The sequence below is a fragment of the Lytechinus variegatus genome, chromosome 4 (assembly GCF_018143015.1).
Source record: "Lytechinus variegatus isolate NC3 chromosome 4, Lvar_3.0, whole genome shotgun sequence".
NCBI classification, from domain to species: Eukaryota; Metazoa; Echinodermata; class Echinoidea; order Temnopleuroida; family Toxopneustidae; genus Lytechinus; species Lytechinus variegatus.
Genome location: NC_054743.1, coordinates 28,948,872 through 28,963,156, shown reverse-complemented (window position 1 = coordinate 28,963,156; position 14,285 = coordinate 28,948,872). Strand labels below are relative to the sequence as shown.

At 34.3% G+C, this 14,285-nt stretch overlaps 1 protein-coding gene across 1 annotated transcript in view; it reads right to left on the bottom strand.

The window, feature by feature from the left end:
• Positions 1-14,285, bottom strand: part of LOC121413781 (protein dopey-1-like) — a 59,427-nt gene extending 45,142 nt beyond the window's left edge. Inside the window, exon 1 of the mRNA XM_041606731.1 lies at positions 14,181-14,285. The gene's annotated coding sequence lies outside the window, so the exon portion shown is untranslated. The remainder of the gene's footprint in view (positions 1-14,180) is intronic.

The following is a 14,285-nucleotide window of genomic DNA, read 5'->3' as shown; positions in this document are numbered from 1 at the left end:
GCATCAGCGAGGTGTCCAGGTACTCTGGCAAACATTAAAGAGGAGTATTTCTTCCGACTTCCTAAACAACCTAGCAGCCAAGCAGAGAGCACCTCCCTAAAGTCTCAGGTAAAGCCTTCATAATCATGAGTACTTGAGATATAACAGCATCAGCGAGGTGTCCAGGTACTCTGGCAAACATTAAAGAGGAGTATTTCTTCCGACTTTTTAAACCACACTGAGGAATCGTTACAGTTCAGTGTCAGAGCCTTCATTGTTCTCCTTGCGATGGACACCATGGAAATCAAGAAGGTAACGTGTGAAAACAAACGAGTACCAAAGTCGATGCAAAAAAATGTTTTTATTTTTCATTTCTGAGTTTTTGATAGCATATTTTGGTAGAGCATGATGAGATTAGCCCCATTGAGTACTGTTGGCATGATTGATGATTCCTAACATTTAAAATCAGGTACATGATTGATTTGAATGGGGCTAAAATACATACATGTATGTATTATGTATAATATAGGAGCGCCTTGAGCACCTAGCAAGAAGGAAACGTGCGCCATACAAATCCTACATTATTCATAATTGATAATTTTTGTAAGTTCTTCAAAGGGATTATAAATAAAAGGGGTGAGTTTTAACATCAAGTACATTTTTCTTTTTAAATTCCATTCAAGCTATCTAAAATCCACCAAAGCCACCATTACCAAAGATATATCTCTCACGTTATAAAGTCTCAGGTAAAGCCTTCATATTCATGTGTACTTGAGATATAACAGCATCAGCGAGGTGTCCAGGTACTCTGGCAAACATTAAAGAGGAGTATTTCTTCCGACTTCCTAAACAACCTAGCAGCCAAGCAGAGAGCACCTCCCTAAAGTCTCAGGCAAAGCCTTCATGTTCATGTGTACTTGAGATATAACAGCATCAGCGAGGTGTCCAGGTACTCTGGCAAACATTAAAGAGGAGTATTTCTTCCGACTTTTTAAACAACCTAGCAGCCAAGCAGAGAGCACCTCCCTAAAGTCTCAGGTAAAGCCTTCATGTTCATGTGTACTTGAGATATAACAGCATCAGCGAGGTGTCCAGGTACTCTGGCAAACATTAAAGAGGAGTATTTCTTCCGACTTTTTAAACAACCTAGCAGCCAAGCAGAGAGCACCTCCCTAATGTCTCAGGCAAAGCCTTCATGTTCATGTGTACTTGAGATATAACAGCATCAGCGAGGTGTCCAGGTACTCTGGCAAACATTAAAGAGGAGTATTTCTTCCGACTTCTTAAACCACAATGAGGAATCTTTACATTTCAGTGTCAAAGCCTTCATTGTTCTCCTTGCGATGGACATCATGGAAATCAAGAAGGTAACGTGTGAAAACAAACGAGTACCAAAGTCGATGCAAAAAAATGTTTTTATTTTTCATTTCTGAGTTTTTGATAGCATATTTTGGTAGAGCATGATGAGATTAGCCCCATTGAGTACTGTTGGCATGATTGATGATTCCTAACATTTAAAATCAGGTACATGTACATGATTGATTTGAATGGGGCTAATACACATATGTAGGGGAAGGCGGGGTAAGTTGTGACAGTTTTTGCTTTTTGCATGTTAGAATTGATATGATTAATAATCTCGTCGAAATAAGTACCTTGCTTTGAAACTTAATACTTCTGAAATATTTTCCACCTATATATAACTTTCTATCCCCACACTGAAAGTCATCGTGACCTTTGAAAAAAACGATGTCAAATGGCTCAACTTGCCCCATATATGGGGTAAGTTTGAGCCACCTTCTGGGGTAAGTTGAGCCACAAAAACTATGTACAAAATGTATGAGGGGAGAACCAACATGTCAATTTTTTGTTTAAAGTCTTTTCACTTGCTAATTCTCTATAAATACTAACATCCTTTAAAAGGAAAAGAGCAGTCATGTAAATTTGCTCCTTTCAGCCAGCATTTCAACCGATTTTTATGGTTTGTTTGTTTTTTAAGATACATTACCATAGGAATTACCATGGCTCAACTTGCCCCATGCTGTTTGGCTCAACTTACCCCAGTCCGAACTTAGTGTGATAATTTTGTATCCACACATTTATTATGCATCCATCATATAAAAGACTATGACAAGAATGAAGATCCATACCTGGACTAATAATGTTGTTATCACGTCTTTATTATATTCAAAGACGTGTGTGTTTATAAAGCACTTATCTATTTCACACTCTTTTTTACTTTTTTGGCTGAAATTCATGTTTTTCCCTCTAAAAAACTTCTTTTTGTTTCAAAGTTGAAAACAATGTGGTGGGGTTAGGGTTATGCTATGGGTCATCAATACATGACACCACCACAATGTCTGACTCATTCATTATTGGCCTGGGGCTGGTGGCTCAACTTGCCCCTATGCTCAACTTACCCCGCCTTCCCCTATGTATTATGTATACATGTAGGAGCGCCTTGAGCACCTAGCAAGAAGGAAACATGCGCCATACATCATAATTGATAATTTTTGTAAATTCTTCAAAGCGATTATAAATAAAAGGGGTGAGTTTTAACATCAAGTACATTTTTCTTTTTAAATTCCATTCAAGCTATCTAAAATCCACCAAAGCCACCATTACCAAAGATATATCTCTATCATTATATATTTATTTATTTCCTGATTTGTATTCAACAATTAGATACATGTAACTTATATATGGTATTATGCTACACCTTCTTTATGTTAAATTTCAATTTGTCATTTCTCTTTGTATATAGATGTATATCTTTATAATGATTGGAAATCTATGTATGTATTGATGTATTACTGATTTATATGACATACAGTTATGAATGTTTTTGTTTATGTTACCATTATATTTTCAAACAAAATATTCATGCCATGTGAATGAAGTTTGTTGATAAATTCAATTCAATTCAATTCAACTCATAAATACCAAAGACCCCCATGGAATGATCCCTACCGAATTTTGGATGTGGAGGTATTTCACCATATCCAAGAAAGGGGCCTGGACACACAGCAGCGTACAGACATAAAGTTGCCATGGAAAACTTCAACAGGTGTGGAACCCGATTCGACAAGATACAAAAAATTTGACAGCATAACGTCCACACCTGGCATTCTGGCAACTTTTAAAAAGTGTCACAGCCAACCAGCAATGGCCATATCCATATTGCTCTTGCAAAAAGAGTAATTTTTTTTCACATACGAGGAAATCCCATTGTTATCACCTGTTGTGATTCAATAATCAAGTTTCAACAGAGTCATAATTCTCAAATCTGAAAAAACTAAAAACCTATTACTGTGACAGCACTGGCTCTCTTTTTTCCCTGTCATTTGTGAGCTGTGTTTTGTACTGTTTTGTATAAAAAGTGCAATTAGAATATTGTAACTTGCCCTGGAAAAATCGTAATTTTCTTATTTTACATATGATTTTAGTTGAATTTTCAGCTTTATGCTTGTTTGTCTCTTTTTATCAATTCAACTCTTTTTGTTGGATTTAGTCTCTCCTCTTAGAATTGTTCTTTAATTATATGCAAATGTAGTTCTACTAGTTCATATGTGTCAATCAGACCAATCCCAATATTGACAAATGATAAGTTTTGATGTAAAAATGGTAAATGCAGAAAAATTCATAAAAAATGCTGATAAAGTACATTTAAATCCTAGGAAAGATACAAGAGCTACATGTATTACTAGCTTGGTTATAAAACACATGAAACAGTCTGTAATATACTGTAGTCATTCATGTATATTCAACTGTCTATTTTGGAACAAACTTGACATCAGGGTTAACTTTTTTTGACACAAAATATATATGGATACATGTATGATGAAATCGAATGACCTTCCTCAATTGGCATTTTCATTTTCTTTTTCCCATTTCTGACATCTTTCAGAGACGGATGAGCCTACAGTACTGTACATACATGTACATTTATGGTTGTATGTTCAAACGACGCATGCAAACATGGACAATTTTTTCACTTATTTAGTGAGGTGGGACTCAATCACACCGACAACTGTTCAACATGAAAAAGACGACTGGTACTGCTCGGCAGAAAGCCAAGAGATGAAATGATCAACCATGTGCATTTCTGCGAGTCTCAAAACGGGCCATCCGAAAGTGGAATGCAGCAACAGTGAATGAGCGTATGGTAAAATCTTCCACCTCAGCTGCCTGAAATTGAGAAATTGCCAGGTAAATATTTCTTTTTCATGGTAGAATTGAAGCAAAATTAACCATGAAAACTTTGTCTTGTCCCATAAAATGGGGCCTACAGCAGAGAGAGAGAGTTTAATCTATAAAATGCAATTAAAACGCTACATATGTATGCTGCTTCTGATATGTTAAAATCAAGTTGCCTTTAATATTAGAGCTATTTCAAAGTGGTTGCAATAAACACTGACCTCACAGTCACAATCACACACAAACACTCACCCACACCCATGATTATAACCATGAAAAAACCTTAAAGATTATTCATTTCTTCTATTACTTATTATTGTTTGATCTGAATTCTCTCTTTCTCCATCTCTCTCTCTCTTTTTACATTTCTATTTTATTCATTTATTTTTTAATTTATTTTTTATTTTTATTTATTCATTTATTTATTTATTTATTATTTTTTTTTTTTTGGGGGGGGGGTTCATTGTTCGTGGTTCATTAAAGATGAAAAATAAGCCCATGTGTAAGTGGTTGTAAAGGGGATGTGGAGTGAGGGTGTCAAAACACACTTAAACATTTAAATCTGATTTATGTTTGAATAAATCTATTACTTAGCATGCTATTCATGTACTAATTAAAAAATTGCAGGAGCTGCGCTTACTATATCAACAAATTTGCAGTGTGGTTCACACTTCACAATCATATTCTTTTTTTTTTAAATTGCCCCTGGTTCCAGAAAATTGCCCCCAGTTCCTGTAAAAAGCCTGTGAGCCGGGGCAATTTTGTTTGAAAAATTGCCCCTGGTCTGCAGCTGATTATTTCAAGGCTTGCAAGCAACACTCTTCAAAAGTAATTTATTTTACTCAAACATCTGACTTTTTCAGGAATGTGCCTGTTTGATTTTCTCAATTTATCCAAATAAACTGTCATTATTAGGAAAAAAAAGAGAGAGAACCATGACAAGAAAAAAAAAAGAAGATCTAATGTTCCATGGGTAGATAAAGACTTAAGGAAATTAATGAGAAAAAGAAATATATCCTTCAAGAAAGCCAAAAGGACAAATAAGAAAACCCATTGGGAAAAATATAGACTTTTGAGAAAGTAAAAGAAAGTGAAAGTAAATTATTTGCGAAATGTTATGTAGCAATCTAAAACATAGTCCTAAACGTTTTTGGAATTTTATTAAATCTAGAAAATGTGATTGTGGTACGATAGATTGTTTAAATGTAAACGGCACAATTATAATAGAAGACCAACAAAAAGCTGATGTTTTTAATAAACAATTTAATCAAATTTTCAGTAATCGTTCAAGTCAACCCCAACCAAAATTAAAGAGTAATGTTCCTATTATGGATGATGTTCAGTGTACCGAAGCAGAAGTTTTAAAGCTGTTAAAGAATTTAGATGTATCTAAAGCACAAGGACCCAATGAATTAGCACCACGCTTGTTGAAAGAAGGTGCAGAACAATTGGCACCTGCTCTTTGCAAGCTCTTTAACATGTCTTTGTCATCAGGTGTATTGCCAGATGATTGGCAAAGGGCTAATATATGCCCACTATATAAAAAGGGTAACAATCAGGACCCTGGTAACTATCGCCCGATATCCCTTACATCAGTTGTATGCAAAGTCTTAGAATGTATTATTTGTAAACATCTTATTGAACACTTTAACAAAAATGACATATTATGTGACAATCAACATGGTTTCCGTCTTAAGAGAAGTTGCGAAACACGACTTATAGAAGCAATTAATGATTGGAGTTATAATATGGAGTCTGGTTCAAGCGTCCATATTGCTTTTCTTGATTTTGCAAAAGCGTTTGATAGTGTGCCGCATGCACTTTTAAGAACAAAACTTGAAATGTACGGTGTTACTTCTTACAATTTAGAGTGGATCATGAATTTTTTAGAGAATCGATATCAAAGAGTAGTTACAAATGGCGAATGTTCTTCATGGTACAAAATTAAATCAGGTGTTCCCCAAGGGACAATCTTAGGTCCGGTATTGTTTTTATGCTTTAAAAATGATATGCCTAATAATATTTCATCAACTATTCGATTATATGTGGACGATTGTACAATATACCGCCCAATCTATAACATAAATGATTGTAAGAAGTTACAACACGATTTAGAAGTTTTAAGCAAATGGTCTGAAAAGTGGATGCTCAATTTTAACGTACATGTATCTAAGTGTAAAATTATGAATACGTCACGAAAACATCACGATATGCATGTAACATATACATGTATGTATTCTATAAAATGGACATGAATTTATCAAATGTAAAATGTGAAAAATATTTAGGTCTTGTAATAAACGATTCTTTAAAATGGAACGACCATTGCATGGATTTACATGTATATAAAAAATGTAAAAGGATTATGGGAATCATCAGAAGGAATTTTGTTAATTGTCCAAAATCTATTTTGAAATGTCTTTTTGAAACACTAATTCGTTAACGTTTAGAGAATTGTTGTACGGCATGGGATCCTTATCGAGCTGCACACAAAGACATGATTGAACGTACATGTATTCAAAACGCTACGTAAGGATGATGTGCAAAGATTGGTTTACGAGCTATAACGTATTGTTAAAAAAGGTTAAACTGAATTCATTAGAAAACAGACGAAAATACCATAGACTTGTTTTATACTATAAAATTGTAAGATTGTTAGGAGAAAAAAATAGTTGCACACAAGCGAATAGAATAGGAAGAAATGATACTTTTAAGATGAATGTTCCTTATGCCAGTACAGACTAGTATGAAATCATTTTATCCTCAAACAATGAGTGGAATCACCTCCCTGAAATAGTAGTTAATAGCCCATCTCTCAATACATTTAAATCTTCCCTGTTGAAACATCTCCAATTAGACATTTGATTTATTATTTTAAGCAATCTTAGTATTTTTAAGAATCATTTTTTGTATCCATGGTGTTGTACTTGAACTATAATCTTTTATATGTATTTGTTTTACTTGGTTAAAATGTCATCGATATGTTTTGTACTTCGTTTTATATACCTGGGATGCCAACTTGTATGGGTTTTCCTAAACCTTGTTTGTCAACGCGAGACATGTAAATATTTTATTTTTCTGTCTGAATAAATCAAATCAAATCAAAGAAATCTATTTTACACTGTATAATTTTCATGTGAATAGAAAAGAGGATCCTAGACCAGTCTTGACTTACTCAGAGTTCTTCATGACACTCCATTGATGGCCTGGTGAAAACATTTTGATTTCTCTTTTTCTAGTTCCAACACAATGGAAAATCTCATTCCTCCTCAAACACAACTACACACAGTTCAGAAAGCTGCTATGCAGGCATCCTTCTTCCACTTCAATAGAATATATATTTCCATGAATGCAAAATTAGGGAAACAACGCTTTAATACATGCAATGCACTTGCGCATTATTAGTGATAATCCATATGAATAATAATCCTCATGTTTGAATAACATTCTGTATGATCCATACTACTAGTCGGTTTTGTAATATGCTTTCTTGTAGAGATGAGACACACACTAGCAGAATCCAAATAATGATAATTTGAAGTTTGAACTGTATACATGAATGTGAAGTGCTCGATGTACATACATGTATGTCTTTACAACTTTGTAACTAACACCTTCAAGCCTTACAATGAGAAACTCCCCTCCAATATTATAGATAAGGGTCTATCAACCTCATTAAGACTGATAAAAAAGAACCTTATCTTTCCTTAAAATACCATCATTATCTTCTGTTACGTCTGCAAGGCCATGGGATCTGTAATTATATAGCCCTCATTTTGTAATATCGCAGCTCCTAGATCAACAAGTTAGTCAACAAAATAATCCAATCTGTTTCAGACCATCACAGGTGCATGCTGTGTGGATATTTTACTAATATTTACTGGGTTGGAGCAATTTTATTCATCAATGCTAGTTCTCCCTCATGAAGTAAAATTATGCTCATTTGACCAAAGAATCAGCAATCTTGTCTACAATGTCCAAACCAGAACTCGGCGGTAATTACATGTACATGTCAAAATTTAGATTTTTCTTGAATGCAAGCTATTGTGACAGTGGGTTGACAGAAAAATGTTTCAGAACACAAACTTTTTCTGCCTTTTGTGTTTGTCTATCGAAATATGATTACTTTTATAGCTCCGAAGCATGTAACTACATGTACATATATCTAACTAGCAAAATAAAGAAAAAAAATTATCAAAATGGTTGTCTTGAATGAAAAAGAGAACATAATCCCATTAATGCTACATGTACCTGTATACCACCTCTTGATTACAGTACTTTGATATATGTACATGTACATGTAGAATGCTATTGTGAGTACTTTTGTCATTACATAAATAGTGTACGGTACCATCACTTCCACGTGTTGAAATGATGCTATTGTCATTAAATAAACAGTAGCGTACCATCATTTTCACGTGCTACTACTGGGATATATTTAGATGTGATGACATTCTGCTTTATAGGCTGAGTGCTCACTTAAAACCAATGGGTGAATCTGCAAATTAAGTGCGTGCATGGGGAGACAAAACAGCAAAGTGATGAAATCTAGGCATGTATTAATTATGACATAGATGATGATTTATACAAGTAATCCCATGCAATACTCTATATCTACATGTATGTATGTAGAACAAAATAGTTACATGTACATAAAGAGACAGGCTGTCCTGCCTACATGAATGTTGTAAATGTACATGTACACAGGTTAATTGCCCTTAATGCTTGAATTCAAGTTTGCATAAATCCAAGTGCACACTGTGCGATACTATGCGGCATGATTTTTTATCGCATTTTGCATTAATTGTGAAAGTTCCAAGAAGTAATTTTTTTTAATTTGAAGTTCGGCATAATGTTTGGAATGATAAAATCATAATTTTGCTTTACGGCAAGCCCTGTGATCTGAGTAAAGTCCAAATTAGCTTCAAGTCGCAGCAGACTATGACTTCATTACGATTTTGATATGTATTTGCTTTATTCCTACAGGGAGGCTCAAACTACATGTAGACCGAATTTCATTTTCAGTAGTCCTACTGTACCACTATTCTGAACTCTGATCGCTATTGATTTTATTGTTTGGAATGTCCATATCAATGTTAATACTGTACAATTTCTTTGAAATACGGATCGCAATGAATTGCACAGAAATTGCAATTTCTCAGACTTACATATTATGAAACACCCCCAGGTTCTCAAAATAAAGAGGGGACATGTGTCCCTTACAACCCTGTCTAGATCTACCACTGGATATTATAACTTTAGGTTTTCGCTGTACACCTTTTAGAATTTCATTGTTGCATTTAAATACAAAAGAACAAGTGGGGATACAGTATGACATCATCAGCCCACCTAATGAATATTCATAAAGACGTGCCTAGAACTGTTTCACCGGAATAATGCAAATCTTTATTTTGGAAAAATGAATTTTGTTTATCTTATCTATACGATATTTTTGTTTTCATCTAGATATCTTTCATCTTTTGTTACATTGTTTATATGTAGTCATTGTTACTGAGTATAATAGTAGACTCAGGATTAACAAGTTAAGAAACATGTTACTATCTCTCTGGACTAGAAGGGGCCAGACTTGACTAGCATTCCTACTATTTTCTGGTTCCTATTACCCATGCTTTTTTATGTATTCATAACTGATTGTCTGTAAAATTGTAAATTGGTATTATCATTGCATTGGATAATAAATAAAATTCATTCATTCTTTAGAATTCAATAACTTTGTTATTTGTTATCTGATTTTGATCAAATTTTCAGCATTTTGCTCTGTGAATTTTACTCTATTTATTGAGATGTAAATATCTCCAGCCTGGACTATCCCTTCAATAAGGATGACAGGTGAAACTTTCTTGCACATTAAAATAATCACCAATGAACATTTAATGATGAATTTCATTTTACAAGAAAGGATCAGCCTGTCATTCTTAAATTGCTCTTTTAACTTAATACAAACAGCTTTAAGAAACAGGTGTCAGAATAAAGAATTTTTATAATATTACCAAGAATGCAAGCCACAGTTTAGGGACAGTGATTTTTTTTTCAATTCCCTTATTATTCATGTTAATCACGAATTAAATTTCAGTATTTGTGAAATAATAATTTTCATTTATAACTTGTTCTTCAAAACGGCATCGCTAACCGGATGTACGTCATAACGAAGCGGCTCAAGGGTCAGGCCTATTTTCTTTGCTTTGTTGACAAACAGATCGAGGGATCTACAGGAGATCGGTCTGGTAAGAAAAGTCTAATTTTTACCATTTATAATGAAATAATTATTATCCCTTTATATGCATCAGGTGCATATCCGCATGAAGGTTCATAGTAAAATTCACCCCTACAAACTGATTTCACCCTCTAACTATCTTTGTGTACATGTGTCTCTTAAATATATATGACCGGCGGTTCAAATTTAAGACTCCATTATGAAGAAGTATATGTCAAAATATTTTTTAAAATATCATCAGGACTCCAGAGTCCTCAAGATCCTGAAAGTGGAATAAGAAGCGGTTCCTATTTTCACGATAATGCCAGCCAAACATTGCCAACCTCATTTCACCACACACAGGGTTCTAAGTTCTTCTAACTTAGGACAAGGTTATATCACATCCTTTTATTGGACGAATGTTTGCATTATCGTGATCCAAGTCCCCGGTGACTCGGATCCACAGACAATTTTTCACAACGTAAAACATGTCCTACCTGTTTCTACCAACCTCGTACGTAGTATTGTTTATCCCTTTTTTTTCAGTCTCCACCAAAGATTGTAGAGCGCCGCGTACGCGGTGCTCTACAATCTTTGGTCTAGTTACACTTTACTAAATCAGAATTGCATCTACTTCTTTTCAATCTCTATTGCTTTAGTTTGTGAATTAGCACTTTTCATATAAATAAATCAGGATTATATTCATCTTTTTTGTTTCTCACAATGTAAAATTTGCTTTATTTCGACTGCGTTTTTACTAAATAAATCAATATAGGCCCTATCCCTCTTCAGTCTCCATTGCTTTATTTCGTAAACTCATAATTTACTAAATAAATCAGAACTGCATCTACTTTTTTTCAGTCTGTACTGCTTTATTTCGTAAACTAGTACTTTTCATACTATAAATCAGGATTATATTCATCTTGTTATGTTTCTAACACTATGAAATTTGATTTATTTCGTCTACGTTTTTACTAAATAAATTGGCCCCGAGTATATCCCTCAGAGCAGTCTCCATTTAATATTTTGTTTATCCCTAATTTACTAAATAAATCAGAAAAGCATCAACATGTACTTCTTTTTTAATAGTTTAGCTTTATTTCATCATACTTTTTAAATCTCATTATATATGATTGTCATGATTATGCTTTATTTCGTCTATCACATTTTTACTAAATAAATCAAATTGCATATTGATTGATTTGATTTTGATTTGATTTATTTCCGTTTCACAGTAATATGATAAACATAACAAAACAAGGTCGAAAATACGACAAAATATAACATAATCATAGATCTAAGGAACACAATTCAGTAAATAAATTTATCTCAAATGACATTTGTATTTAAAAGTAAAAGGGAGGGACTTGCCGAAAAAAGCAAAGCTTGTACAAGAGGCAAGCCCTTATCTTGGTTACATTACAAAACTACAACAAATGAATATTGGGTCGTAATAATAATTTTGTTTAAAAAAATAAATACAATTTTTGTGCACTTGACAAAAACGTAACTGATGGATCATGTGAGAAAATATTTACGTTATACAATATTGTACAGAGAGGGGGAGGTGAGAGGGAGAAAACAGAAGGGACAAAGGAGTGCAGTACAAGAAAGAAAGATGGTGGGCAGCAGGAGCAGGTACTTTGGCTAATTGCAATTTTAAGACGGAAAAAAATGTTAAACAACATAATATACAGTACATGACTATATGTATACATATAATATAAGCACATATACACAGAAGTCGAGTATAATCAAATTAGTCATTCAGCTTGACCTGTTTGCAATGAATATTGGTTAACATTTTTTCAGCTTGCGTTTAAATATATTTACATGTACATTAGGGGATTCTTTGAAATCTTGAGGCAGAGAGTTCCAGTAGGCAGGCCCAGAGAAGACAAATGAGTGTTTTGAAAATAAAGTTCTCGTTAAAGGAAGATGATAACATTGACGTTGTCTTGTTGGGTAGCAGTGTACGAATGCATTTTTACGGAACATTTTAGAGAAAATGGCGGGGAGATCGTCCCTGCTTAATCTAAACATAAATTAACTAAGTTCGAAAAGATGTATGTCATTTACTTTAAGAATGTTATTTTCAAAAAATAAGATATCAGTATGTGATCTAAAGTGTGTTTGAAAAATTATTCTTAGAGAGCTTTTTTCTGGAGAAGTAATATTCTATTTAGTTGTGTTTGTATTGTATATCCCCAGGCAATAATTCCATAATTAATATATGGTAGAATAAGGGTGTAATATAATGTTAACAATGTGCGGGAAGGGAGAAAATGTTTGAGTTTATTAATAATTCCAATGTTTCGAGAAATTGTTTTACATACTTCGACATGAGGTTTCCAGGATAATTCCCCCTCTTCTGTCTCCATTGCTTTATTTCATCAGGTAAAAAGAATGTCTGTATAATTACTCCTTGTGATTCAAGTCCCCCTTCATCCGAATTAAACCAGTGTCACTTTTAGACGGTTTCCTATTTTCGATGATGAATTATTAGAATTGAATTAAAACAGTATATACTACTCCTTGTGATCCAAGTCCCTCTCTAAAATAAAACAGCAATTAACCAGTTGATATTCATCTACCCCTCATTTCCCTGCTCTTCAAAACCACTCTGCCACTTTTAGATAGTTTCCTAGAGAAATGAATATTTTTGAGAATAAGAATAATTAACATTAATGAAAATCACATTAAAAACAACATTTAACAGTCTAAATACTCCTCGTGATCCGGGTCCCCTTCCCGTGTTGAGTTTGTCCAATTTCCAATAGGATGGGACTTGGATAACTAGGAGTATATTACTTGCGATCCAAGTCCCCTCTCCTAAAATACAAATGGCAATCAACCCGTTGATATTCATCTACCCCTTATTTACCTCCTCTTCAAAACCACTCTGCCACTTTTAGACAGTTTCCAGGAGATGATTAATGAATATTTTCGATAATAAGAATCATTAAAATCAATGAAAATCACATAAAAACACTATTTAACTAACTACTTGTCATGATCCGAGTCCCCTTCCCGTGTTACATAGGGAGCTCCCGCCCGCTGCGCGGGAGCCCAGGACCTTACTATGTAATTGACCATACTCACAGGACTAGCGTGATTTATGGTCTAAATATTTCTCCAAGTGAATTGTGAAAAAAGAGAAATTATGCACTTACCATGATTGTATGGACGAAGGTCTAACGAGTGGCAGTTTTCTTGACATCTGGGCCACTCTGGGCACAGACTGGAACCTCAAAAAACGAAAAGTTCTCTCCTTCTACCCCCGTTTCGATCGGCCATTTTGTTGCAATTCTTAACAAAAATGGCCGATCGAGAAGGGGGTAGGAGAGAAGTTTTCGTTTTTTGAGGTTCCAGTCTGTGCCCAGACATGCCAGATTTCAGGAAAACTGCCACTCGTACTTCATTACTTACTTAGACCTTCATCCACATGATCCATATGTACAATCATGGTAAATGCATAATTTCTCTTTTCACAATTCATTTGGAGAAATATTTAGACCATAAATCACGCTAGTCCCGTGAGTATGGTCAATTACACGGCAAGGTCCTGGGCTCGGGCGGGAGTTCCCTGGGTTACACTCCACACAGAGAGAGCGCAGAGCCGAGTGTCAATTACAGGCCCCGCATGCAGCACAAAATCAAGTGTCTGGGACTGAGCTACAGAATTCTGTCTGCATGATGTGATATTACCGATACGATGTTTTCATTATTTCACTTCTGCATCATGAAACAATCTTCATAGTATCAAGTACAAATCTTAGATATTCATTCTTACCTTAAAATCTGGAGTTTCAGTTAAGTAAGATGAATAAGTATTCAACAGCAAGGGAATTCTCCACGATCTTTATAATAAATACAGTTTCAGAGGATGACGTATGTT